This window comes from Balaenoptera physalus (assembly GCF_965194825.1).
Source record: "Balaenoptera physalus genome assembly, chromosome: 5".
Classification (NCBI taxonomy): Eukaryota; Metazoa; Chordata; class Mammalia; order Artiodactyla; family Balaenopteridae; genus Balaenoptera; species Balaenoptera physalus.
The window spans coordinates 30,527,564-30,552,065 of record NC_138884.1 but is presented as its reverse complement, the minus strand read 5'-3'; the positions used below and the strand labels follow the sequence as shown (position 1 = coordinate 30,552,065).

The window sequence follows — 24,502 nt, the reverse complement described above, 5'->3', positions numbered from 1 at the left end:
TGCCACCGCGCGCCCCTTGACGTCACCGCTGCTCGCGCGCCCCCGCCCGGGTTGGGGGGAGGGGAGGGGGCGGCCCCGGCGGCCTCCGGGGTGCGGTGGGGAGGGGCCGCGCGCCGCGGCGGCGGGCGGAGGGGGAGGGCCCGGCGTGAGTCCTCGGAGCCGGCCTGGAGGGCGCGGGACGCCGCGCGCCCGCTTGGCCGCGCCGTCCGGGTGGGGGCGTGCACGGCCCCGGTCCCCCGGCCGGCCCGCCTGGGACTGGGGCGCGGCCCGGTGGCTCCCCGCCCGCTGCTCGCTCCTCGCGCAGCCCCTCCGTACGACCCCGGGCGTGAGGCGGCCGAGCTGAGGCGCCGAGAGAAAGTGAGTAAGAGAGGCTGCGGGAGGCGAGAAGGGGGGGGGGCACCCTTCCAGGGCCTCCCCTGCCCCGTTCCCGGTCCGCACCTCTCCCAGGAGGGAAGATGAACCGAGTGGGCTGGAGTTGGCGGGAGGGAGCTCTCCGGCCCCTTTCCCTCCCCTGGCCCGCTTGGACTCCCCCCAGACCCTGGTGTTTTCCTAAGTGAAGCTCGAGCCGGTACAAATCTTCCTGGGGGTCTGATTGAGAGACGGCGGGAGCAGCCCAGATGCTGCATGCCGCTGAGTATGTGGAGGTGGTTTGAAGACTGTGCCGAGAAGATGTAGCCATCCTTGCCTAAGTCTTGCGCGCTCTTGGAGTGGCACAAGCGCGTGTGCGTGAGGTGGGGTGTCGGGGCCTCCTGGAAGGGTTGCTCTCGCCTGGGTCCTGGGTGGGCTGGCCCCGGACGCCCCGTTCGAGGGCCCCACCTGTGACCTGGAACTTAGCCGGGCCCCGCTGGTGCCTCCCCGGGAACGCAGGAACGCAGGTTCCCCTGCCCCAGGTGGAGGAACGGAGAAGAAGCTGGCCTTGGAATCAGCATTCATTTTAGATGGAAAAAAAAAAAAAAATCCTGGGGAGATTTCCGTAGGGGTGTAAACACAGAGGCATCAGCTCCGGAGGATGAATTAGTAGTGGGTTTGCAGGCGTCTATGAGTGGGGGGCGCTACGTATCCCTGGTACCTAAATAAGTTAAATCGCTCCCGCCATCCCCGCTAGACAAAGTCTGCATAAAGAAGGTGTTTCTAAAGTGATTTGTACCTTATCAAGAGTGGTGACTTGGCACTGACTGGATCCCCGCAAGTTGGCATCAAGAGGAGTCTCTTTGGGATTGCGTCACAAAATGTGCTTTCTGCCCACTTAACAGGGTATTTAACAGGGGAGCTGATGTTCTGGTAGATGCGTTCTGAAGAGGAGATAAGGCAGTTTTCTCATCTTGGCAATGGAGGAACGTTCACCATATTTGGATTTGCTTCACTCTTCAGGCACAGATTTCGCCAAGCTAATGTAAAAGTTGGTGAGGTGGGTGTGGATAGCTGATTAAACTAATTATTGTTAAAATTGTCGCAGTGGCTAGAGAAGGCTTCGGCCCCTTTCTCTTCCGGGGCCCGGATTTACCAGTGGAGCTAGGTTTTTCCCAAAAGAGGTGACAGATTAGAATAGCTGAGAAGAATCTGCTGAGATATTCAGTCCAGACCTGAGCTCATTCATTGGAGGGCCCCTATGACTTACTTAACGTTTCTCCCAGGGGCTGTGGGTATACACAAGACTTCTCTATGCTTGTGATCACAAATGCTTCTTCTGATCCCACAGACTGCTTTATCTGACATTCTTCCTGCTTTGAAGACTTTTTAATATAAAGAAAATCATAGAGCTAAAAAGACTTTAAGACTTTAAACTCTCATTTAATAAACGAATCCCATCGAGATTATATCACTTGTACAATCTCAGCTAATTAGGTAGTTTAAAAACCAGGGATCCAATCTAGGTTGCTTTCCACTATCTAAAGCTTTATTCCCAAACACCAGTTTTATGTTGTTTTTCCAAAATAAAAAAATCCTTTAAAAATTCTATTTCAGTGCTGTGAGCTCCCACCCCAAGTGATGAATTCATCTTAGTTTTGGAACAGGCCTTCCTTATGGTTCGTACTTAAAGACTAAGGACGTTTAAAGGTAAATTGATTTTGGTTTTAAAAGATTATGCAGATGTTATAAACTGTGACCCTAAGTTAAAGATATAGAGTTTATGAACGATTACTGAAATGAGACAGACTTGTTCCTTCTTGATCCATGGGAGCTAGAATTGATCCCATCTGCTCTTAGTCACGACAGTCCATAAATCGGGTCACTGATGAGTTAGCTGCATTTATTTTCAGCGCCACTGATAGAATTTCCAAATAGTCACTAAGCAGTGTTATACAAGTGAACTAACTTCTGATTCGTTTTTTGCAGAGGGAAATTGCAAAGCTCATCTACAGCCAGATCACAGCATATTTTTTTTTAGGAATCAAGAATCAACATTGGGCTATTTCCTAAGATTAAACCATGAAAGCCCACTTGGAGGCTGCATGGCCATCTGCGCACTTGAACCTGAAAAATGGACTTTTTCAATCGGGGAGATCTCCTTCAGCTAAATCATCAGAAGTGGTGAGAAGAAAAGACCCCTACCCGACCAACCTCCTCCAGACAAATTAAATCAGTCTAGCAAGGAATGGAGCTGTACAAGGGTGGCCAGAACATCATCTTCTGCTTGCACCATCACTGAGCCGTCCCTCTAGGACTGCCACCTGCATGCCGGTTGCACTCAGTGCAAGGCATCCAGCTGTGTCAGGGAATGGGAACTGAAGTCCTGCTCCACTGACCAAGCCGAGTTTATTGGTGCATGGCCGTGTCTGCCCAGATGATGTGCCTCCTTTTTCTAATTTGCACCAATGCCCCCTGTATGGGCTAGTGGCATGTCTGACCACCCCACTCCCATATCCCAGTCCTACCCGGGATTCTATTCCTTACCTCGGATGGATTCAAGATTTTCATGAACAAGTTAGGTTTCTTGCAAAAGATGAAATATTTGACCCAAATTGAAATTAATTTCATAGGTAAAGCTCAAAATATTACCATAGATGTGAATTACATATGTATTTATATACGCATATATAAACAGTCATGTAGATATACATGTCTGTGTATCAGAAGCTAGCAAAACTTAAATTTGGTAAATGTTTAAAATAAAACTATTTTGGGTATTCGAATCGGTTTTATATATGGATTTCTGGACTTCACAGAAATATGTGCTATTTAATTCTATTTCAACAAACATATATTAAGCACCAGCCACTGTGCTAAGTGATGTGTACCCGGTAATGAAAAGTAGTATAAACACCCTGCCTCTAGGTAGCTAATAATCTAGTAAGGAAGACAATCTAGTAAGGTCACAAGTAAACTTATGATTGAATAATTACGGTAAAGGCTATGAAAGAAATGCTAAGATGGAGAATAACAAGGCACATCGATTTCAGATTAAGTGACTGGAAAAAGCCTCTCTGTGAAAATGACATTTCAGCTGGGACCCAAGGATGCACTGGAAGGAGTGTATGAAGTGACTCCTCTCTGCCATTTAAAGTACAGAAAAAAGAATGAAATCATGCCATGTGCAGCAACAGGGATGGACCTAGAGATGATCATACTAAGTGAAGTAAGTCAGAGAGAAAGATAAATATCATACTATATCACTTAAATGTGGAATCTAGAAAATAATACAAATGAACTTATTTACAAGACAGAAATAGACTCACAGGCATAGAAAACAAATTTATGGTTATCAAAGGGGAAAAGGGGGGAGGGATAAATTAGGAATTTGGGATTAACAGATACACACTACTATATATGAAATAGATAAACAACAAGAGCCTACTATATAGCACAGGGAGCTATACTCAATATCTTGTAATAACCTCTAATGGAAAATAATATGAAAACGAATATATATATATACACATATATATTTATGTATAACTGAATCACTTTGCTGTACACCCAGACCTAACACAACACTGTAAATCAACTATACTTCAATTAAAAAAATTAAAGTACAGAAACAATCGAATTCAGAATAGAATATGATACATTTAAGGGAAAGCACAGGATAAAGTAGATAACTAAGAAAGGAGAGGTTACAGGCCAAATTCATAGGGTAGTTTATAGACTCTAGGAAATTAATGAAGTTATATTCATGCATTTGTCATTTCCTTTTGCAAATACCTTATCCTCATTGATCTTTGTCTCTTTCTTTAAATCCTGGCTTTTCACTCAACTTCTAGGGATTTTAGCTCGAATGGCATTTCAGCCATTGATTCTCATCTCATCAGCACTTATTTTGTTTGTTTGTTTTCATTTGTGCGTTGTTAACGGGAATTGAGGTTTTTTCATCCGTGGGAGTTGAATATCCATGCAATTGTAAACTCCATGCGGGCAGGAATTACATTTCCTTCTTGGCCACTCCAGCACAATCTCGACAACCTCGTTCAGTCTCATGGTATAGTGCCGACCTCTCGATAAATGCTGCTGACTGTCCAATTCTGTTTGAATTAATACTTTTTAAAGGTTTTAAATAGAGGAAACATTTGCATTATAAAAATTTTTAATTGTTAAACAGAAGAGGAGACACACTTAAAGTGCACTCTCACCAAGGAATTTCAGGAGACATTGTTACCGAAGTGTGAGTACACCAAGGAAAGGGCAGCCAATAAAGCTAAAGAATAAATACACATCCTTTAAAAACTAAAGACTGGTTACAGTTAATGTACGCTGATGACAATGGTAGGGCTGCTTGTAGGGGTTTTCCTATAGTTATTCAGTCTTTCTTTCAAAAGTTGGCACCTGCTGGGTGCCAGATCCTGTTCTGGGTGCTGGGGACACATCAGAGAGCAAAATTTCTTTCATGGAGCTCGTGTTCCACTGGAGAGACAGATAACAAGTAGCTATAGAGTATGCCAGAAGATGATGAGTGCTGTAGAGAAAGGGGGTCATGGGGAAAGAGTGCAGGGGTTGAGAGAAATAGTAATTTTATATATAGTTGGCCCTCCGTATCTGCAGGTTCTGCATCCAGGGATTCCACTAATTGCCATTGAAAATATTTTTAAGAAATTCCAGAAAGTTCCAAAAAGCAAAACTTGAAGTTGCCATGCTGGCAACTATTTATATAACATTTACATTATATTGAGTATTATAAGTAATCGAGATGATTTAAAGTCTGTGGGAGGATGTGCATGGGTTATATGCAAATACTATGCCATTTTGTATAAAGGACTTGAGAATCTATGGATTTTGGTATCCAGGCATCCTGGAACCAATCCCCTGTGGATACCAGGGGCGACTGTACATTGTCAGGAAAGGAGTCTCCTGAGGTACGGGCAGAGACTGGGGCATAGATACTAGGACAGAGGCTTGAAGCAGTGAGCCTCTGTTCACTTACATAAATGCATGCGAATGTCTGTAAGCACAGGGAACAGCAAGTCAAAGGCCATAAAGCAAGCATGCTTGGTATGTTTAAGGATTAGCAGAGAGACCAATGCAGCTGGAGCAGAGTGGGTGACAGAGGAAATGACAAGAAATGAGGGCAGACAAGTAGCCGGCGTCCCGCATTGCATAGGATTTTATAAACTATGTTACAGACTTTGGCTTTTCCTCTGAATGAAATGGTTATCACTCTGGGGTCTTGTCAGAGCTAAAGAAATTCTATTTATTAATTAATTATTAAATAAGTAGTAGCTATTTCCTATTTCCACAGAGCAAATTAAACACAAGGAATTAGTTAAATGGGTGTTGGGAAACTGGAAAAGGGAAAAAAGATGATTGAAGTAAAATAGCGACTGCAGGAAGCAGCTCCCATCCCTGGGAATTGGGGAACAAGCGGAGTCGGGGTTACCAAAACCTAGAAGCTGACTAAAGAGCCCTGGTGGAACTGTGGAGATGCAGTCGTTGCCCAGCTGGTGTGGATACCTCCCAGACTGTGACATGAAGTTGATTATGGGCGTGCTGGGAGAAAATAAGGCTGGAACCAACTGCCACTGACAGGATGCATTAGTTTCCTAGGGCTGCCATAGCAAAGTACCACAAACTAGGGGGCTTAAAGCAACAGAAATGTTTTCTCTCACAGTTCTGGCGGCCAGAAGTCTGAAATCAAAGCAGGGGCAGGGTTGGCTCCTTCTGGGTTAGAATCTGTTCTGGGCTTCTCTCCTAGTTCTGGTAAGCTCGGGAGTTCTTTTCCTGGTTTGTAGATGGCGTTCTCCCTGTGTCTTCACATCATATTCCCTCCAAGCATGTCTGTCTCTGCGTCCATATTTCCCCCTTTTTTAAGGGCACCAGTCATGTTGGATTAAGGTCTACTTCATCTTAACTCACGCAACTGCCAACACCTTATTTTCAGTTAAGGCCACATTCGGAGGTACTGGGGGTTAGAACTTTAACATCTATTAGGGGGACACAATTTAATTCATAACACAAGATAAGGGGTCATTGCTGGGGTGATACAGACAGGAATGGCAAGGAAGGAGGAAGGAACAAGTCCCTTCTCTCATCATTTTGCCTTCCAGCCTCCCTCCTGTGCCTTGTCTTAGGTCGGGCTGCCAATAAACAGAGCTCAAGGCAGAGATCCTTGGCCGAGTGATTTATTGAAAGAGTACTCTTAGGGAAGGAGAGTGAGGGAAGCAGGATAAGGCAAGAGAACAAAGCTGAGTAAGGATGTAAGCTGGAGACTACCTTCAGTCTCATCCCACAGGGGCCTCTACAGCATGAATTGCACCACGGAATTGGTCCCAACTTGAGGCAACGGTGAGGTGGGGTGAAATGATTTTTTTAAACCCATGTATCGGTTATTATTTGCAGGTTGCCCCCTAGGGAGACATAAGCCCCCAGGTAGACAGGTCCCATTCTGCCAAGAACAATGCTCTGGAGAAGCAGCAGCTGTGAACTCTAGTAGCCTATGTTTTTCAAGGAATTTGTCCATTTCATCCATTGACATGAAGTTGTTCGTGATATTGCCTTGTTATCCTTTCATTCTATAGAATCTGTAGTATTGTTACTTCTCTTATTCCTAATATTGACAGTTTGTGTCTTCTCTCTTATTTCCTGATCAATGTGGCTGTAGGTTTATCAATTTTATTGGTTTTCTCAAAGAACCAGTTCTTGGTTCCGTTAATTTTCTCAACTGTTTTTCTGTTTTTTATTTAGTTGGTTTCCCTTCTGATCTTTATTGTTTACTCTTTTCTGCTTACTTTCGGTTTAATTTGCTCTGATTTAGCCAGTATCTTACAATGGAGCCCAAGGTCATTAATTTGGGACCTTCCTCTTTTTCTAATGTAGGCATTTAGCAATATACATTTCCCCCATAGTACTGCTTTTAGCCACATCCCCCAAACTCTGAAACGTTGTGATTTCAATTTCATTCAGTTCAAAGTACTTTCTAATTTCCCCTTTGAGTTCTTCTTGACCAACAGGTTATTTAGAAGTGTCCAGTTACTTGGGGATTTTTTTTTAAATATGTTAATCCACTGATTTCCTTTTTTATTTATTTATTTATTTATTTATTTATTTATTTATTGGCTGTGTTGGGTCTTCGTTTCTGTGCGAGGGCTTTCTCTAGTTGCGGCAAGCTGGGGCCACTCTTCATCGCGGGGGGATTTTTTAAAAGCCTTTCTGTTGTTGATTCTAATTCAGTTCCATTGTAGTCAGAGAGCATAATCTCTTAAAATTTTTTGAGAGTTTTTCATGGGTAGGAAAATGGTCTATCTTGGTAAACATTCTGTGTACAATTTTGCTGTTGTTGGGTGGAGTGTTCTATAAATGTTGATTAGGTTGATTTGTTAGATAGTGTTGTTCAGTCTTCCATCTTTCCTGAGTTTCAGTCACTTGTTCTATCAGTTATTGAGAGAGGAATAAATATTGACAGTTCTGAATGTATTAGGGATTTTCCTGTTTCTTCTTGAAGTTCTTTCAGTCTTCGTTTCCCTTTCATTTTGAAGTTCTGTTAACTGAGCACATAAGCATTTAGGACTGTTGTGTCTTCCTCATGAACTGTTCCTTTTGACATTATGAAATATCTTTCTTTATCCTTGGTAATAATCTTTGCTCCAAAATCTACTTTCTTATTAATATAACCACTCTTCCTTTCTTTTGATTAGTGTTAACATATTTTCTCCCATCCTTTTACTGTTGATTTATTTCTGTCTTTATATTTAAAGTGCATCAACCGTAGGTAGCATATAGTTGGGTTTTGCTTATTTTTGTCAATGTGATAACCTCTGACTTTTCATTGAGGTGTTTAGACCCTTTCCATTTGATGTGATTACTGATCCAGTTGGGTTTAAGAGTCATCACCAGTTGTTTTTTCAATTGTCCCATCTATTTTGTGTTCTTTTTATTTGTTTGCTCTTCTTTTGGATTGAGTATTTAATTTATTCCATTTTCTTTTCTTTGTTATTGGCTTATTAGCTATAACTTTTATCTCTTCTGGTGCTTACTTTAGAGTTGGACTATTTTTAGCTTATCATAGTGTATCTTCAGTTAATATTATACCACTTCATGTGTAGTATAAAAACCTTAACAATATACTTTTATTTTCCCCTCCCAGACTTTGTGCATACGCTCCACATATGTTATAAATCTCAGTATGTATTTCTGTTTTTTCTTTGGACAGATATTTCTTTTTTAAACTTAAAAATAAAATAGGGCTTCCCTGGTGGTACAGTGGTTGAGAATCTGCCTGCCAGTGCAGGGGACACGGGTTCGAGCCCTGGTCTGGGAAGATCCCACATGCCGCGGAGCAACTAGGCCCGTGAGCCACAATTACTGAGCCTGCGCGTCTGGAGCCTGTGCTCCACAACAAGAGAGGCCGCGATAGTGAGAGGCCCATGCACTGCGATGAAGAGTGGCCCCCACTTGCCGCAACTAGAGAAAGCCCTCGCACAGAAACGAAGACCCAACACAGCCATAAGTAAATAAATAAATAAATTTATTAAAAAAAAAAGATAGGAATAAAAGCCTTTTATATTTACCCACATAATTACCATTCCTGGTGCTCTTTTTTCCTTAGTATAGATCCAGATTTCTTTTTTTCTTTTTTTCTTTGATAGCTCTTTATTTTGTTTTCAAAAAATAAATTATTGGAGTAGAATTGCTTTACACTGTTGTATTAGTTTCTGCTGTAAAACAAAGTGAATCAGGTATACATATACTTATATCCCCATATCACTTCCCTCTTGTGTCTCCCTCCCATCCTCCCTATCCCACCACTCTAGGTGGTCACAAAGCACCAAGCTAATCTCCCTGTGCTATGAGGCTGCTTCCCACTAGCTATCTATTTTACATTTGGTAGTGTATATATGTCAATGCCACTCTCTCACTTTGTCCCAGCTTACCCTTCCCCCTCCCCGTGTCTTCAAGTCCATTCTCTACATCTGCATCTTTATTCCTGTCCTTCCCCTAGGTTCTTCAGAACCTTTTTTTTTTTTTTAAGATTCCATATATATATGTTAGCATATGGTATTTGTTTTTCTCTTCCTGACTTACTTCACGTTGTATGACAGACTCTACGTCCATCCACCTCACTACAAATAACTCAATTTCGTTTCTTTTTATGGCTGAGTAATATTCCATTGTATATGTATGCCACATCTTCTTTATCCATTCATCTGTCGATGGACACCTAGGTTGCTTCCATGTCCTGGCTATTATAAATAGTGCTGCAATGAACATTGTGGTACATGCTTCTTTTGGAATTATGGTTTTCTCAAGGTATATGCCCAGTAGTGGGATTGCTGGGTCATATGGTAGTTCTATTTTTAGTTTTTTAAGGAACCTCCATGCTGTTCTCCATGGTGGCTGTATCAGTTTACATTCCCACCAACAGTGCAAGAGGGTTGCCTTTTCTCCACACCCTCTCCAGCATTTATTTTTTGTAGATTTTTTTTCTTTTTCTTTTTTTTTAGAATTTTAAGTCATTACAACAGTCGCCTCTTTTATTTATTTATTTATTTATTTATATATTTTAGGCTGTGTTGGGTCTTCGTTTCTGTGCGAGGGCTTTCTCTAGTTGTGGCAAGCGGGGGCCACTCTTCATCGCGGTGCACGGACCTCTCACTATCGCGGCCTCTCTTGTTGAGGAGCACAGGCTCCAGACGCGCAGGCTCAGTAATTTAGGCTCACGGGCCCAGTTGCTCCGCGGCATGTGGGATCTTCCCAGGCCAGGACTCGAACCCGTGTCCCCTGCATTATCAGGCAGATTCTCAACCACTGCGCCACCAGGGAAGCCCGTAGATTTTTTGATGATGGCCAATCTGACCAGTGTGAGGTGATACCTCGTTGTAGTTTTCATTTGCCTTCCTCTAATGATTAGTGATGTTGAGCATCCTTTCACGTGTTTGTTGGCAATCTGGATATCTTCTTTGGAGAAATGTCTATTTAGATCTTCTGCCCATTTTTGGATTGGGTTGTTTGTTATTTTGATACTGAGCTGCATGAGCTGCTTGAATATTTTGGAGACTAATCCTTTGTCAGTTGCTTTGTTTACAAATATTTTCTCCCATTCTGAGGGTTGTCTTTTCATCTTGTTTAAGGTTTCCTTTGCTGTGCAAAATATTTTAAGTTTCATTAGGACCCATTAGTTTATTTTTGGTTTTATTTTCATTTCTCTAGGATGTGGGTCAAGAAGGATCTTGCTGTGATTTGTCATAGAGTCTTCCGTCTATGTTTTCCTCTAAGAGTTTTATAGTGTCTGGCCTTACATTTAGGTCTTTAATCCATTTTGAGTTTATTTTTGTATACGGTGTTAGAGAGTGCTCAAATTTCATTCTTTTACATGTAGCTGTCCAGTTTACACAGCACCACTTATTGAAGAGGCTGTCTTTTCTCCTTTGTATATTCTTGCCTCCTTTATCAAAGATAAGGTGACCATATGTGGGTGGGTTTATCTCTGGGCATTCTATCCTGTTCTATTGATCTATATTTCTGTTTTTCTACCAGTACCATTCTGTCTTGATTACTGTAGCTTTGTAGTATAGTCTGAAGTCAGGGAGCCTGATTCCTCCAGCTCTGTTTTTTGTTCTCAGGATTGCTTTGGCTATTTGGGGTCTTTTGTGTTTCCATAAAAATTGTGAAATTTTCTGTTCTAGTTCTGTGAAAAATGCCACTGGTAGTTTGATAGGGATTGCACTGAATCTGTAGATTGCTTTGGGTAGTAGAGTCATTTTCACAATGTTGATTCTTCCAATGCAAGAACATGGTATATCTCTCCATCTGTTTGTATCATCTTTGATTTCTTTCATCAGTGTCATAATTTTCTGCATACACGTCTTTTGTCTCCTTAGGTAGGTTTATTCCTAGGTATTTTATTCTTTTTGTTGCATTGGTAAATGGGAGTGTTTCCTTAATTTCTCTTTCCGATTTTTCATCATTAGTGTATAGGAATGCAAGATTTCTGTGCATTAATTTTGTACCCTACAACTTTACCAAATTCATTGTTTAGCTCTTGTAGTTTTCTGGTAGCATCTTTAGGATTCTCTATGTATAGTATCACGTCATCTGCAAACAGTGACAGCTTTACTTCTTTTCCAATTTGGATTCCTTTTATTTCTTTTTCATCTCTGACTGCTGTGGCTAAAAGTTCCAAAACTATGTTGAATAATAGTGGTGAGAGTGGGCAACCTTTTCTGGTTCCTGATGTTAGTGGAAATGGTTTCAGTTTTTCACCTTGAGAATGATGTTGGCAGTGGGTTTGTCATATATGGCCTTTATTATGTTGAGGTAAGTCCCATCTATGCTTACTTTCCAGAGAGTTTTTATCATAAATGGGTGTTGAATTTTGTCAAAAGCTTTTTCTGTATCTATTGAGATGATCATAAGGTTTTTATCCTTCAATTTGTTAATATGGTGTATCACATTGATTGACCTGCATATATTGAAGAATCCTTGCCTTCCTGGCATAAACCCCACTTGATCATGGTGTATGATCCTTTAAATGCGCTGTTGGATTCTGTTTGCTAGTATTTTGTGAGGATTTTTGCATCTATGTTCATCAGTGATATTGGTCTGCAGTTGTTTTTCTTTGTGATACCTTTGTCTGGTATTGGTATCAGGGTGATGGTGGCCTCGTAGAATGAGTTGGGGAGTGTTCCTCCCTCTGCAATATTTTGGAAGAGTTTGAGAAGGATAGGTGTTAGCTCTTCTCTAAACGTTTGATAGAATTTGCCTTTGAAGCCATCTGGTCCTGGGCTTTTGTTTATTGGAAGTTTTTTAATCACAGTTTCCATTTCAGTGCTTGTGATTGGTCTGTTTATATTTTCTATTTCTTCCTGGTTCAGTCTCAGAAGGTTGTGCTTTTCTAAGAATTTGTCCATTTCTTCCAGGTTGTCAAGGTTTTTGGCATGTAGTTGCTTGTAGTAATCTCTCATGATCCTTTGTATTTCTGCAGTGTCATTGTTATTTCTCCTTTTTCGTTTCTAATTCTGTTGATCTGAGTCTTCTCCCTTTTTTTTCTTGATGAGTCTGGCTAATGGTTTATCAATTTTGTTTATCTTCTCAAAGAACCAGCTTTTAGTTTTATTGATCTTTGCTATCATTTCCTTCATTTCTTTTTCATTTATTTCTGATCTGATTTTTATGATTTCTTTCCTTATGCTAACTTTGGGTTTTTTTGTCCTTCTTTCTCTAATTGCTTTAGGTGTAAGGTTAGGTTGTTTATTTGAGATGTTTCTTGTTTCCTGAGGTCGGATGGTATTGCTATAAACTTCCCTCTTAGAACTGCTTTTGCTGCATCCCATAGGTTTTGGGCAGTTGTGTTTTCATTGTCATTTGTTTCTAGGTATTTTTTGATTTCCTCTTTAATTTCTTCAGTGATCTCTTGGTTATTTAGTAGCATATTGTTTAGCCTCCATGTGTTTGTATTTTTTACAGTTTGTTTCCTGTAATTAATATCTAGTCTCATAGTGTTGTGGTTGGAAAGGTACTTGATACGATTTTAATTTTCTTAAATTTATCAAGGCTTGATTTGTGACCCAAGATATGTCTGTCCTGGAGAATGTTCCATGAGCACTGAGAAGAAAGTGTATTCTGTTTTTTTTAGATAGAATGTCCTATAAATATCAATTAAGTCCATCTTGCTTAATGTGTCTTTTAAAGCTTATGTTTCCATATTTATTTTCATTTTGGATGATCTGTCCATTGGTGAAAGTGGGGTGTTAAAGTCCCCTACTATGATTGTGTTACTGTCAATTTCCCCTTTTATGGTTGTTAGCCATATGTATTGAGGTGCTCCTATGTTGGGTGCATAAATATTTACAATTGTTATATCTTCTTGGATTGATCCCTTGATCATTATGTAGTGTCCTTCTTTGTCTCTTGTAGTAGTCTTTATTTTAAAGTCTATTTTGTCTGATATGAGAATTGCTACTCCAGCTTTCTTTTCATTTCCACTTGCATGGAATATCTTTTTCAATCCCCATTTTCAGTCTGTATTTGACCCTAGGTCTGAAGTGGGTCTCTTGTAGACAGCATATATACGTGTCTTGTTTTTGTATCCATTCAGCTAGTCTATGTCTTTTGGTTGGAGCACTTCATCCATTTACATTTAAGGTAATTATCGATATGTATGTTCCTGTTACCGTTCCTTAATTGTTTTGGGTTTTTTTTTTGTAGGTCTTTTCCTTCTCTTGTGTTTCCTGCCTAGAGAAGTTCCTTTAGCATTTGTTGTAAAGCTGGTTTGGTTGTGCTGAACTCTCTTAGCTTTTGCTTGTCTGTAAAGGTTTTAATTTCTCCATCGAATCTGAATGAGATCCTTGCTGGGTAGAGTAATCTTGGTTGTAGGTTTTTCCCTTTCATCACTTTAAATATGTCCTGCCACTCCCTTCTGGCTTGAAGACTTCATGCTGAAAGATCAGCTGTTAACCTTATGGGGATTCCCTTGTATGTTATTTGTTGCTTTTTCCTTGTTCCTTCTAATATTTTTTCTTTGTATTTAATTTTTGATAGTTTGATTACTATGTGTCTTGGAATGTTTCTCTTTGGATTTATCCTGTATGGGATTCTCTGTGCTTCCTGGAGTTGACTGACTATTTCCTTTCCCATATTAGGGAAGTTTTCAACTATAATCTCTTCAAATATTTTCTCAGTCCCTTTCTTTTTCTCTTCTTCTTCTGGGATCCCTATAATTTGAATGTTGGTGTGTTGAATGTTGTCCCAGGGGTCTCTGAGACTGTCCTCAATTCTTTTCATTCTTTTTTCTTTGTTCTGTTCTGTAGTAGTTACTTCCAATATTTTATCTTCCAGGTCACTTATCCGTTCTTCTTTCTTAATTATTCTGCTATTGATTCCTTCTAGAGAATTTTAAATTTCCTTTATTGTGTTGTTCATCATTGTTTGTTTGCTCTTTAGTTCTTCTAGGTCCTTGTTAAACGTTTCTTGTATTTTCTCCAATTCTATTTCCAAGATTTTAGACATCTTTACTATCATTACTCTGAATTCTTTTTCAGATAGACTGTATATTTTCTGTTCATTTGTTTGGTCTGGTGGGTTTTTACCTTGCTCCTTCACCTGCTGCATATTTCTCTGTCTTCTCATTTTGCTTAACTTACTGTGTTTGGAGTCTCCTTTGTCTAGGCCACAGGTTCATAGTTCCTATTTTTTTTGGTGTCTGCCCCCAGTGGGTAAAGTTGCTTCAGTGGGTTGTGTAGGCTTCCTGGTGGAGGGAACTGGTTCCTGTTTTCTGATGGATGAGGCTGGATCTTGTCTTTCTGGTGGGCAGGACTGCATCCAGTGCTGTGTTTTGGGGTGTCTGTGAACTTATTATTATTTTAAGCAGCCTCTCTGCTAATGGGTGGGGTTGTTTTCCTGTCTTGCTTGTTTGGCATGGAGTGTCCAGCACTGAAGCTTGCTGGTTGTTGAGTGGAGTTGGGTCTTAGCATTGAGATGGAGATCTCTGGGCGAGCTCTCGCTGGTTGATATTATGTGGGTCCTGGAGGTCTCTGGTGGTCCAATGTACTGAACTTGGCTCTCCCACATCAGAGGCTTAGGCCTGACACCTGGCCAGAGCACCAAGACCCTGTTAGCCACATGGCTGCACTGTTCATAGGACTGCAATTCAGTGCAGCCACTACTGAAAACAGTATGGAGGGTTCTGAGCCATTTCTTGGGAGTGTGTTTGTAATGAACAGCTGTGGGGAGAGAGGTAACGTTTCTCCTTCAGACACACAGGAAGCTTGCTAACCTCTCATTTTAAAAGCAGTGGAGTCCTCAAAATCAGTGTTCCTCAGTGTAATACAACCAAGTACATGCATAGCACCCAACTGAATCCCTCTGTGTCATCCCAGTGGGAACTCCAGATTACTATTTGGTATGATTTTTCTTCTGACTTAAGAACATGTGTTAACAGTTCTTGTAGTCTTGTAGTAAGATTCTGAGTGTGATGATTCGGCTTTGATATGTCTGACAAAATCTTTTTTTTGCCTTTGTTTTCGAGAGACATTTTTTCTGGGTATAGAATTTTAGGTTGACAGAGTTGCTGCTGTTGGTGTTTCCCTAGTACTTTAAAGATGTTGCTCTACTGCCTTAACTGTATTTTTCTGAAGAGAACTTGGTCTCATTCTTATTTTGTTCCTTTGTGTATAATGTGCCTTATTTCTCTGATTGTCACATTTTCCCTTTATCGGTGGGTATACGTCTTTTAATTCTATTATGCTTTGGTATAATTTTCTTCATGTTTCTTGTGCTTGGGGTTTGTTGAGCTTCTTGGATTTGTAGGTTTACAGATTCATCAAATTTGGAACATTTCTGGCCATTATGTCTTTAATATTTCCTCTCCCCACCTCCTTTGGTGACTCTAATTACATATCTTATCTATTAAACAACTTGAAAGTTTCCCACAGCCCACTGAAGTTCTATTAATTTTTTTCTTTTTTAGTCTTTATTTTCTCTGTATTTTATTTTAGTTTCTATACCATCAAGTTCACTAATCTTTAATTCTGCAATGTCTAATCTGCTCTCTCTTATCTCAGGTATTTTCTATTTCAAGCATTGCATTTTTCATCTTGAAAAGTTTGATTTGGGTCTTTTAAAAATCTTTCAAGTCTGTACCTTACATTCTTGAACATATGGAATATAGTTACCATAACTGTTTTAATGTCCAATCCGACAATTCTACCATCCATGCTGATTCTGGAACTGTGTTTGTTCATTGATTTTTTTGCCTTATTATGGCTTATATTATCCTATTTCTTCGATAATATAAGCAAATATAATTTGCTTATATCATCCTATTATCCTATTTCTTTATGGCTTATATTATCCTATTTCTTTGTAATTAAAGATTAAAATCTTTAATTTTTTTATTAAATTCCAAACCTTGTGATTTTTACTTTGTTAGATGCTTAATATTACATTCTTATAAATATTCTTGAACTTTGCTCTGAAGTTTGGTTAAATCACTTGGTAACAATTTGATCTTTTCAAGCCTCCTGTTAAACCTTGTTAGGTGAAACCAGAACCACCTTTAATCTAAGACTAATTTCTTCCACTATGGAGGTAATACCATTGTAAGTACTCTGCCTGATTTTCCTTGAATTATGATGTTTTCCCTCTGGCTGTTTGGAACATGAACTATTATTGGACCTGTCTGAGTTCTGAGTATCTGCTCCTTTCAAGTGGTTCTTTCCCTTTCCTCAGATAATTTCTCCACAGGCCTATGCTACTAAATATGAAAACTTGAGGGGGTATTGCCTGTGAATCTCCATAGCTCCTTCTCTGTACAACTGTCTTTTCCCCAGGACTCTGCTTTTTTAACTCCAGCTCTTGGCCTCACTAGACTCCATGTGTCTCTCCTCGATTCAAGGTTACTGCCTGGTTCTGTTTGGATTCCCTTTCTTTGCACTGCAGCCTGGAAAATATGTCTGGGCAGTAAGCTGGGACTGTCATGGGGCTCACCTTGTTTGTTTTCCCTCTCTCCGGGACCAATGTCCTCTGCTTACTGAGTTGATGTGCAATGCCTGAAAACTTTGTCTAGTTTTTTTGTCAGCTTTGTTAAAATAATATAATATTAACTGTTTAGTTGTTTCAGGAAGGGTGGTCTAAATGGTCCCTCTTACTCCATCTTGGCTAGAAGCCGAAGTCTTATCTTTTGTTTTTTTTGGTGATATTTTGGATAACCAATTCAATTTCTTTAAAATTTTAGGATATAACATATACTTGGTAACTGTTTTTATTTCTTTTCAGTTTCTTCTTGCCAGCCAGTGATCATGTTGTTCTGCCTCCTTGGACCTATTACTTCATATAATCTACACCCTCACAAAGTAGTTGGCAGGGTTTTTTTCCGTTTTTGCCCTTCATTATGAGTAGTGATCCTAATGAATTCTATTCACATTTCCTTTTGCTATATCAAGCCCTTTCCTCTCTGTCCACCCGCTTTTGTTTCTAGAGCTGTACTCAGGCCTTCTTCCCTCCTCTGCATTACTCTGGGGAACCCTGACTCTCAGAATGTTTTCCTTCTCCTGCTCGGACAGCAACAGTTACTTCTTTTGTTTATGCTAGACAGTGTGTTAAATTTATTTGGAAAACACACAAAAAACCCTTCTTCTACTTTTTTTTTTTTTTGCCTAGAGGGTAACACCTGGCTGCCATGTATTCTGAATATATGGATGGGGAAATTGGCAGCAGGCTTTCAATAACTGCTCCTGTTTTCAACCCTGTGTGGTACCCTGCTGCTTATCACACCTGGCATCCTGAGTCTATCACCCTCCCACCTCTGAAAGGCAGGATGGCTCCCTCCTTAGCAGCAGCCCCTCCATATTTCTTCTGGGCTGTGCTTTTTCCTGGCTTGCTTTATTGAGCTGCACTCTTCCACTCACTTTCCACCCTCTAGAACTGTGTTGAAACAGTTCATCCATTGATAAACTCCCTCTTGTTCTTTTCACTGCTCTGTGCTTACCCCTCTTCTTTCAACTGGTGTATTCTTCTTTTAATGGGATCTGAGGAATGAGAGGAGATAAATTCATATGCTCAGTTTGTAATCTTGACCTGACACCAGTTGCTATTTAGTTACTAAAGCCAAGGATTATTTTTTTTTCTAGAACTTACATTTAATTTTTAAATTCACACTGTTGACCAATTCCTTTTCCTGAAACCATGTCTTTCCTTGTTTCAGTAACTCCGATCTCTACTGATTTTTCTCTTATTTCTCTGGATATTACTCCTGTCTTCACTTTCTCTCTACATCTCTTTACATGTTTTTATATCCTGGATTTATATCCTTGAGCTTCTTCTCTGCTTACTGTACCTATTGAACATTTGCACATGGATATCTACCTGTATCTCAAACTCAGCACACCCCAAACCAAATTTGCCATCTTCACTCTGGTATCTGCTCCTCCACCGACCTGTACCTCCTTGATGAACAGAACTTCTGTGCCTCTAACCACCAAGACAGAAATTTAGACACTGTCTCTGCTCCTTTTTCAGATTCAATTGGCCATCATGCCTTGCCTGTAACATCTCCTAAATAGTGTTCAGATTTACTCACTTCTTTCTAGTCTCTCAACTATTGCTTCTTTTATTCCTATTATCTTTAATTTTTATTATAGAAAAATTTAAACACAGTAAAATGTACCTGCCACTCAGGGTCAGCAATTACCAACATTTGGCTAATTTTGTTTTATCATCCCCCTGCCCCCCATTTTCTCCTCCATTATTTTAAAACACATTCCAGATGTCATATCATTTCATCTGTAAAAATTTCAGTGTGTCTTTCTAAAAGGAAAAGATATTTGAAAACATAGGCACAAAATCTTTATCACCATAAAATAATAATTCCTTAAAATATATTCATATATCCAGTAAGTATTTATGTTTCCTTGTTGTCTCATAATTTTTTGTTTTTACAGTAGATTTGTTCAGATCTGGAACTAAGCAGGAACCACATGATGTATTTGGTTGCTATGATGTAACTGAGTCTCCTTTAGTTTAGAGGTTCCTCCTCCCTTTTTGTTTTCCCTCCCCTTTTATTTATTGACTAAATCAGGTTATTTGTCTTGTAGAATCTCCCACATTGTGGATTTTTCTGGTTACATCCTCATGGTGTCATTAAAGACGCTTCTCTATTTCTCTATTTTCTGGAAACTCATATTTAGATCTAGAAGCTTCATTAGAAATTTTGTAAAAATCGGGATTCCCTGGCAGTCCAGTAGTTAGAACTATGTGCTTTCACTGCCGGGGCCCTGGTTCAACCCCTAGTTGGAGAATTAAGATCCCACAAGCTGTGCAGTGTGGCAGAAAAAACAAAACAAAAAAAGAATTTTTGTAAGAAAGATCCATAGATGGCTCCTATGTCATCATATCAGGGGGCATATAGTGTATAATGTATGGTTGTTTCTCTTTTTGTAATGATATGATTTTTCAGTGGCTTATTATTCTAATCCATCCATTTAAAAAAATCCCTATAACCTCTCACTTAGTGGTTTTAACAGCTATTGACTATCATTGCCTAGGTCTGTTATTATTAGGGAACTATATTTCTTACCAGCTTTACTGCAACAACTTCTTAAGATTGCCACTATAATTTTTTCCCCTCACTTGACCCCATTATGCACACTGCCACCAAATGGATTTTTGCATACCACAAAGCATTTCATATGATTTCCCTGCATAAAATTCTTCAGTGGATTCTTAGTGAATTCAGAACAAAATCCAAATTCTATAGCAAAGATATACGAGAGTCTTTATTATTTGGTCCCTGCTTACCTGCTGTTATTTGCTTTATATTTATAAATGCTTGAAGCTTTCTAAAATAGAATTCTTCTTGAGGTAGACAAAGTTACAAGATGTTAGTTTAACACATGGGAAATGAGGGATGAGATGCTGCACTGCTGATATACAGGCAGATGGCAGGATTATTTTCACAACAGAAAATAAGCTTTGAAGAACCAGAGCATCTTAATATTTCACAATATATGTAAATCAAATCATTATTCTGTATACCTTAAACTTATAAAGTGCTGTCTGTCAATTATCTCTCAATAAAGCTGGGAAAAATACTTATAAAAAAAAAACAAAAAAAAACAACCCGGGTCTTTGACCACATCAACAATGGTAACGTGGCATCTCAAGGCTGTGCCCAAGGGTGTTGACTTTAGGGCAAGAAACCCAGGGAGGGGATATAAGAGAAGGGGGCAATGGCTTTTGGAAGAAAGAATAGTTATATTTTTTCCCAGCTTTACTGAGGTAAAAATTAACAAAAATTCTGTATGTATTAAGGTGTACCATGTGATGGTTTCATATACATAATAGTTGCACTGTGAAATGATTACAATGATCAAGTTAATTAACACATTCATCACCTCACATAGTTGCTGGTTTTTGCCTTTTTTTTTTTTTTTTTTGGTGTGGTGAGCAAAGTTACATTTTAAAATGTATTGTTTATAAATTTGCTAGAAAAGTATACTGTTTGCCTCGGTTGTGTTACCATTTCAAGCTTCCTTCCCATGATATTTCTCTTCAAGTTATTATGTAGATGTAAATAACTATGATTTAATTAATTAACTCATGAAATCGAAGTATAATTTTATAATGAATTTTTTATCCTCATCTACATGTTTTATTTAGGTTCATGTTTAATAAAAATCTCCCAAGAAATATATATTGTAACATCATAATGTTTACTCATCATGATAAATTTACTAGCATCCATACATTTATTCTCTACATCTGTGTCTCCATTTCTGCTTTGTAAATAAGATCGTCTATACCAATTTTTTCAGATTCCACATATATGTGTTAATATACAATACTTATTTTTCTCTTTCTGACTTACTTCACTCTGTATGACAGTCTCTAGTTCCAGCCACGTCTCTACAAATGACCCAATTTAATTCCTTTTTATGGCTGAGTAATATTCCATTGTATACATGTACCACATCTTCTTTATCCATTCCTCTGTTGATAGACATTTAGGTTGTTTCCATGTCCTGGATATTGTAAATAGTGCTGCAGTGAACATTGGGGTGCATGTGTCTTTTTGAATTATGGTTTTCTCTGGGCAAATGCCCAGTAATGGGATTGCTGGGTCACATGGTAGTTCTATTTTTAGTTTTTTAAGGAACCTCCATACTGTTCTCCATAGTGGCTGTATCAATTTACATTCCCACCAACAGTGCAAAGGGTTCCCTTTTCTCCATGCCCTCTCCAACTTTTGTTGTTTGTAGATTTTGTGATGGTGGCCATTCTGACCTGTGTGAGGTGATATCTCATTGTAGTTTTAATAAGCATTTCTCTAATAATTAGATATGTTGAGCATTTTTTCATGTATTTGTTGGCCATCCGTATGTCTTCTTTGGAGAAATGTCTATTTAGGTCTTCTGCCCATTTCTTGATTGGGTTGTTTGATTTTTTGATATTGAGCTACATGAGCAGTCTGTATATTTTGGAGATTAATCCTTTGTCAGTTGCTTCATTTGCAAATATTTTCTCCCATTCTGAGGGTTGTCTTTTCATCTTGTTTATGGTTTGCTTTGCAGTGCAAAAGCTTTCAAGTTTCATTAGGTCCCATTTGTTTATTTTTGTTTTTATTCTCATTACTCTAGGAGGTGGGTCAAAAAAGATCTTGCTGCGATTTGTGTCAAAGTGTGTTCTGATATATATATATATATATATATATGTATAGCTGATTCACTTTGCTGTAGAGTAGAAACTAACACAACATTGTAAAGCAACCATACTCCAATAAAAATTTAAAAACAAATAAATATAAAGCAACAACAACAACAGAAAAAAAATCCTGTATCAAACATTCAAGGAAGAAATAATATCAATTCTACACAAACTTTTCCAGAACACAGGAGTATGAACACTTCTTGATTCATTTTATGAAGTCAGAATTACCCTTTTTTTAACAAAACCAAAGACATTACAAGAAAAGAAAACTATAGGCTGATATTTCTCATGAACATAGATGCAAAAATCCTCAACAACATATCAAATTAAATTCAACAACTTATAAAAATATTATGATACCAAACTGAATGGGATTTATCCTGGGAATGCAAGCCTGGTTCAACATTCAAAATCAGTGTTATCAATATATCAGTAAACTAAAGAAGAAAATCCATATGATTGTATTTATACAGAAGAGGTATTTGACAAAATTCAACATCCATTTGTGTTAAAACCCCTGATGAACTAGGAATAATTTATTGTTTTCAACCCAATAGAGAATCAACCAAGAGAATAGGGCTAACATAATATTTAATTGTGAAAGACTGAATTCTTTCCATCTAAGGTTAGGAAAGAGGAAAGTATGCTTACTCTCACCATCACTCTTATTTAACATCATACTGGAGGTCCTAATTAGTGCAATAAGGCAAATGAAGAAGGAAGTAAATAATAAACAACTACCATACAGAATGGAGAGAAAGGAATAGACCTCTGTCTATTCACAGATGACATTACTGTCTATGAAGAATCTACAAAGAATCAACAATAAGGTGTTAGAACTAAAATGTGAGTTCAGCAAGGCACCGGATGCAAAGTCAAAATACAAAAATCAGCTGCACTGGTACATATTAATAATGAACAATTTGAAATTGAACTGAAAACCTAGAAGAGTTTATCCAATGACTGGCCACTCATTAATTTAGTAAAGTTAACTTATTTTTCTTTGTACATGAAGTCATTAAGAAGTTTGGTCAGGATTTGGCATGAATTTTCATAGCCTCCCAAAGAAAATCACTTATTCATTGGGTTGGGCTTCTCATGTTTCAACATACCCTTAGTCTTATTTCAAATCTCTGATGACACAGTGACAACTCAACCATTGTTATATGTGACACAGATTGACAGGAACTATTATTTTCAACAATAGATCTGAAACAGCTTTGGTTGAATTCAAATAAATTGTGGACAGAAAAGACTTGTGTTCTGCATCATGGCATCTCATCACCCCAAAGCATACGTTTAATAAGTTATGAGGAAGGGACATAAAATGAAAGATTTCCTGAACAGGACTGTTCAAGGTGACAGTTAAAGAGAAATTTAGATTTCTTGGAAACCAACATGCCACTATGCATTTCATTAAAACTGTCTGTCTTTCTGAATTTCTTATAGGGTGAACCTATTTTGCAAGTAAAATATAGATGTGGTCTGGATATGGTTCACGTTTTGTTTACTTTTAACTTAAATGTTAAATTTTCTTTAAATCGCTGACTTGAAACATGGCGAGTTCCTGTCTCTTTATATAGATTTTTCAGCCTATGTTTTGCAAAGTGCATTAAAAAAAATTTACTAGCATCTTATATAAAACATTTTAATTTTTAAAAAAACAAATTGAAATATACATATGACTTTTTAAATGAAACAATACAGGAAGGCTAATAAGAACACAAACCCTTACGCCCATACTTCCTGTTCTAATTTCCTCTTTTCAGAGGCAACAATGTTTAACCCTTTGGGGTTTCAATTCCTCTTATGATTATAATTAATTTGAATTCTATTCCATTTATATTTAATTTATTCATAATTCATTATAATATTTGGCTAAATATAATTCTTTATAAAACAACTTTTAAAGACTACATCTTAATTATACCTTATTCCTTATACTTTACACTTTATATTTACTTATTCAATTCAACTGAGTAAAATTTTATTGCTAGATATAAATTCCCTAAATGTAGCAGCATCAATTAGCAGGTGGCATTTACGTGAGTTTCCTTACAGATAGTTGGCCTTTGCTAAATATCTGCAATTGGTCCTTAATCATGTCTGACTCATAAATGGAATGATAGAATCATGTCTGAATCAGATGGATTCTATCTGCAACGTTCCCTGCACCAGCCACAGTTACAGGGGCTATGACCGGCCACTATCGTCTGGCCTCTTTTATGCGGCCAGCCCCACAACTCACATGTGTCCCTGAGTCTCCAAGACTCTGCTGATGCACCATCGAACATCCCTGACACTGATTTGCAATCTGCATAATGGCTGGAGTTGGTGTCAGTGAGAGGGACTGAACTGGGATGGAGATCCCTTGGGCCCTTGTGGTAGGAGTCACTCTTGTAGAATTCGCATGAAGGTGGGGAGGTGTGTCTCATGAAATTGAGTCTTGTCAATTCAGATTTATTTTGAAAAAATAGTCTTATTAATGGTAGTGACTTAAACTGTTATTTTTATAGTCCATGCTAGATTTTTTTTCTTTAGTAATTGTCAATTTCTTATAATACTTGAATCAGTTGCAGTGGTGTAATTTGCTAATACATTTTCCTTCGATGGAATTGGAAGGGTGAGCTAATGGGACCAGAGGGTGTGCAGAAATTGTACCTAATTATAAAATAATGGAAAACAGTCTGCATAATGAAATTACCTCATAAACAGAACGATCACAACCGAGATGATTCAGTAATTAATGATTACATCAAGTAAATTAACTCGTTTGTATCTCAACCCTACATAAATGATGTGAGAAAGTATAATACCTTAACTATGTAAACAATTAATAAATATGGAAGACATTATAAATTCACAGAATTGAAAGCCCACACAGCTATAGAATTAATTACTTTTGTGTGCGTTAGGTGTTTTGGAAACTAAGCAT

The 24,502-nt window shown here is 38.6% G+C and overlaps 2 long non-coding RNA genes across 2 annotated transcripts in view; one reads left to right on the top strand and one right to left on the bottom strand.

The window, feature by feature from the left end:
• Positions 1-24,502, bottom strand: part of LOC309661635 — a 300,338-nt gene that overhangs the window by 191,741 nt on the left and 84,095 nt on the right. The window lies entirely within an intron of this gene.
• On the top strand, positions 119-8,853 carry LOC309661618. Its single transcript, XR_014264101.1, has 3 exons — positions 119-357; positions 1,966-2,058; positions 2,338-8,853. It is a non-coding gene; the product is annotated as an uncharacterized lncRNA (long non-coding RNA).